This window comes from Lemur catta, chromosome 6 (genome assembly GCF_020740605.2).
Source record: "Lemur catta isolate mLemCat1 chromosome 6, mLemCat1.pri, whole genome shotgun sequence".
Lineage (NCBI taxonomy): Eukaryota > Metazoa > Chordata > Mammalia > Primates > Lemuridae > Lemur > Lemur catta.
In genome coordinates this window covers 91809322-91813605 of record NC_059133.1, presented here as the reverse complement: position 1 = coordinate 91813605, position 4284 = coordinate 91809322, and the positions used below count along the sequence as shown (strand labels likewise).

Here is a 4284-nt window from a genome sequence, read left to right as displayed (position 1 = left end):
TTGTTCTGCCAAAATTACAAAAATATCAGTAAGGGATCTGAAAACAATTTTTCAAAAAATTTTGGATTTGTGCTATAAAACCCCAAAGTGGGGAGGAACGATGGAACACTTCCATGTGGCAGGTGACTAGACTAGGATAAAGGAGGAGGAAAGCTTGCTGGGAGTATCAGTGGGAAGGGTTCCTGGGTATTCTTAGATTGTGTTCATGGCCCTCAAATTCCAAACTCATAAACACCCAGAAAGAGAAAGACCAATAAGAAATTGCATGCTGATTATTTTATTGGTATATTGAAGTGATAGTTATGATTACATTATTCCAATGTCACGGCTTCTTGAAAGACTGTTATCTTCTTATTCATTCTCTGAAACACACAAACAAACAAGGAATTTTATAAACAAGACATAAATAACATGGCAGGAAGTGTCTAATCCCTTCCCAGAATTGTGGAAGTGAGGTAGGTGAGAGCATGCCTCCTCACCCTGTCTCTTTTCTGCCAACCTTCTTTCCTTCCTAATTTCTTTTTGTTCGCTCTTTCTGCGCACCAAACACACAATGTGCTGTAAGGTGTTGTTTACAAGATAGGGAGATAAATTGGTTCTTAGGTTGCTTATGTTTTGGTTGTTGTTGAAAATGTTCAATGTTATATTTAGCAATATGCTCCCTGCAAGATAGCCTATCCCAGTGAAATCTAACACCAGCCTAACTGTCAATTGACAGGGGCTGTTGAAGAAATTATGGTATATCCACACAACAAAATAGTATATAGTTATAGAAAATAACTAAAACCACTGAAAAGATCTCTATGTCTCCATGAACTTATGACAAGTTTTCTAAGACATACATTATTAAAAATCAACAACATACAAATATGCATATAAAGTAAGATCATTTGTGGGATAAATTATATATACCATATGTACATAATTATTTTCAAAGACAGTGTCCAAAGGAATTAGTGGTGGTGGCTTTTGAAGATGGATGTTGGTAGACAGAATGTGATATGCCTTTGAGACTTAATTTCTTATCTTCTGTTAGGGTAGGTGTGTTTTTTTTAAACTTGAGCTTGAATTAAGTAAAAACTATTTTAAATACTATACAATACACAGTGGTAACAAGTGAAGTATCATTTAGTTGAGATCTTGAACCTGAGAGGTGTGGGGTGAGGCAGGAATGAGCAGAGTGCTCAGGTGGAAACCTGAGATGGTGAGTCAGTGACTCTGAGCACAGAACACACAGCACCAGAGGGACAACATGGCTTTACTGTTACATGACTACCCAATTTAGGACAGGTAACCCTTAAGAAAAAGAATGGAGTGGTAGTGTTTCTCAGCATTAGAATTACCTTAAAGAACTCATTAAAAATGCAGAGACTTTCAACCCTATCCCACAATGTCTGAATAGATATGTTTATAAATGGGTCCAGGACTAGGACTATGAAATGTCAACATGCTTACAGTCAATTCATTGACACAATAAAGTTTGAGAAGCATATCAGCGAGGTACTTTCATTGAGAATAAAGGTGAATCATACCTGTTCCTGAATTGTAGATTACTGGGGTCCTTGGCCTTGGGGAGGTCCTTGTTGTCGGCCCCCTTGGGGAGGTCCTTGTTGTTGTCGGCCCCCTTGGAAAAGTAATTGTTGTGGGCCCCCTTGGGGAGGTCCTTGTTGTTGGCCCCCTTGGGGAGGTCCTTGTTGTTGTTGGCCCCCTTGGAAAAGTAATTGTTGTGGGCCCCCTTGGGGAGGTCCTTGTTGTTGGCCCCCTTGGGGAGGTCCTTGTTGTTGTCGGCCCCCTTGGAAAAGTAATTGTTGTGGGGCCCCTTGGGGAGGTCCTTGTTGTCGTCCACCTTGGGGAGGTCCTTGTTGTTGGCCACCTTGGGGAGGTCCTTGTTCTTGGCCCCCTTGGGGAGGACCCTGTTCATTGCCTCCTTGTCCGGGTGGTCCTTCAGGTTTGCCAGGACCACCTTGTTGCTCTTGGCCTTCCTCTTGGTTTCCATCCTCAGCAGGTTGTTCCTGGGGTTCTTGTTGTGGGCTCTCAGCATTTCCTCCATCTGCATGGGTAGGGCACAAAAGTAGACAAGCTCGGTGCTGGAAGGCACTTCTCCCTCTTTATCTCTCTCACCTCATCACACAGAGCTTTTCTCTCAACTGCCACCCTCCCTCCTGCCCACTGCTTCCTTATGCAGGTCCCCTCTTCATCCCTACCCTGGTGATAAAGAAAGTCTAACTTCATGGACCTGGGACAAGCATGTGTCCTTCAAATTGGTAAGACGGGAGGTCTTGTACATCTCAGAATCTCCAGAAAGTGTGTCCAAGGACAGAAGAAAAGTAAAAAGATTACAAATACCAGTTCTGTCACCAGTTACATCTTGACCACTATGATAATTTGCTGTGACCCCAAATCTGTGCTCTGAGCCCTGTATGGAAACCAGTGCTGGCTCCTCAGGCTCCAAGCCCTGAGTAGAGAAATACTAATAGAAAGAGGAAGACAAAGTGAAGGCCCCACATGGGATTCACCAGGTGAATGTACCACATTTTCACTCACTGCAGGGACAAAGGTCAGTAAGAAACACAGAGAAAAAAGACCCAGACAGCATTTCTTTGCACGGCTCCTGAAGCCACAGAACTGTGGAAGGAACACAGGGGAGGAAGGAAAAGGCTTAGGCTCTCAGGAGGCTGGAAGAATCAGAGTGAGGACATTTCCGCTTCATCTGCTCTCTCTCAGCAGTCAGCCCTGGCCTGGGGCATCAGGCAACCAACACCTGCTGTCATCTCAACCAGGGGATCTGTCACTCAGGGTGGTGGCCCTGGTGAGGACATGATGGTGAGATGACCCTGGAGAGCTGGAAAATCTCAAGGGAAACTAGGAATCAAAAGTCGATTGAGGATTATTGGAATTTACCTGATGCTACGACAGGAGATTCTTCAGACTGGACATCTAGGAAAACAAGCACAGGATGCAATTAGAGTCACATCACAAATCTATCAGGGCTCTCAAGTGTTCTGCAAGGAAAGGGGACTTCTGTCCACACTGCATGCATCCCCTAAGTTAAATCCCCTCCCCTGTCTGTGATGCTGCTGGAACGGGAGAAAGTCATGAGCAGGAGGCAGGGTTGTCACTGTGCAGAGTGTCAACCACCAACTCAAAACAGAAAAGCCCCTTTTGTCCTCCATGGAATCTCTCAAAACTTAATGCTAGTTTAGGGTAAGAGCTCTGGGTATTTCAGTGTTGTATATTATTGCCCTGATATCCTCGTTCTTATCTAAATATTTTAATTATATTAACATGCTTCCTAAAGAGGAGCAATGAAGAGTAAAGGCTAAGATACACAAACACCTCACAATATATTGAAATATTAATGTTAAATGTTAGTGGGAGAAAACTGACAATGTTAGGCCCTAATATTAGTGTATCTCTATGTAGTGAGAGACAAATTTATTATCTGAATTTCTATCTCTGAACTAGCTTAGATGTTTGTTCATCTCCTTCATCGATCCTGCCCCCAGTGTACAGCAAGGCCACTGTCCCCACTGTCGACTTTGATCACTAAGGTAACTTCACAACGGGGCTTTCCTGGATCAGTCTTTCCATCCTCCACTCCACCTTTCACAGCACAATGACAGAGATCTTTCTAGAAATGCAAACCTTACCTTGTCATCCCTCTGATAAAATGCTTTTCAAATTCCAATCTGTTTTAAATACAGTCTGAGGACTTGGAGTGGAATGAAGACATAACTGGTCTTTTCCTTGCGATGAGAACTTTGCAGCCCAATCTTTCTTCCAATCCGCCTGCCCTGTCACCTTCCTCCCCTCTACAGTGTGGTCTCCTAAGCCCCAGGCACAGAGACAGCACCTTCTCTCCCCTCTGTTTACCTTCACTCACGCTCTGGGCTGAGGTCAGGGCCAGGAAGGCCACTGAAAACAGGATCAGCAGCATCTTGGAGGATGCTCAGGGTTTGCTCTCCACACTCTGTGCTGGGAGAAAGGGGGCAGCTCCCTTTATGAAGATGACCAGAACAATGGCACCTTTGAGCCCCCTCCTGGGAGGACCTCACCACCTGACGGAATAGGTCTTGCTTTGTTCACACCAGGTCAACTGCATCCCTTATTACTTTCTGGGACTTTAGCCATGAAGGACGGGTCACTAGGATGTTCTTAGTGTGTTAATTTTAAAAGGTACAAATTGCGACTTGGGTAAACTGTATGCAAACACTCAGCACAGATATTTGAATTGAATTGTTTGATCATCAGTCTGTTTGATGAAACTGTTTCTCTGTCTTCCCC

General features: G+C 44.1%; 1 long non-coding RNA gene across 1 annotated transcript; it reads right to left on the bottom strand.

Moving 5' to 3' along the window:
• Window positions 1–2008: 2008 nt before the first annotated feature.
• LOC123640054 lies at window positions 2009–3941 on the bottom strand. Its single transcript, XR_006735862.1, has 3 exons — window positions 3874–3941; window positions 2902–2937; window positions 2009–2050 (listed from the first exon to the last, which is right to left on the bottom strand). It is a non-coding gene; the product is annotated as an uncharacterized LOC123640054 (long non-coding RNA).
• Window positions 3942–4284: the final 343 nt, after the last annotated feature.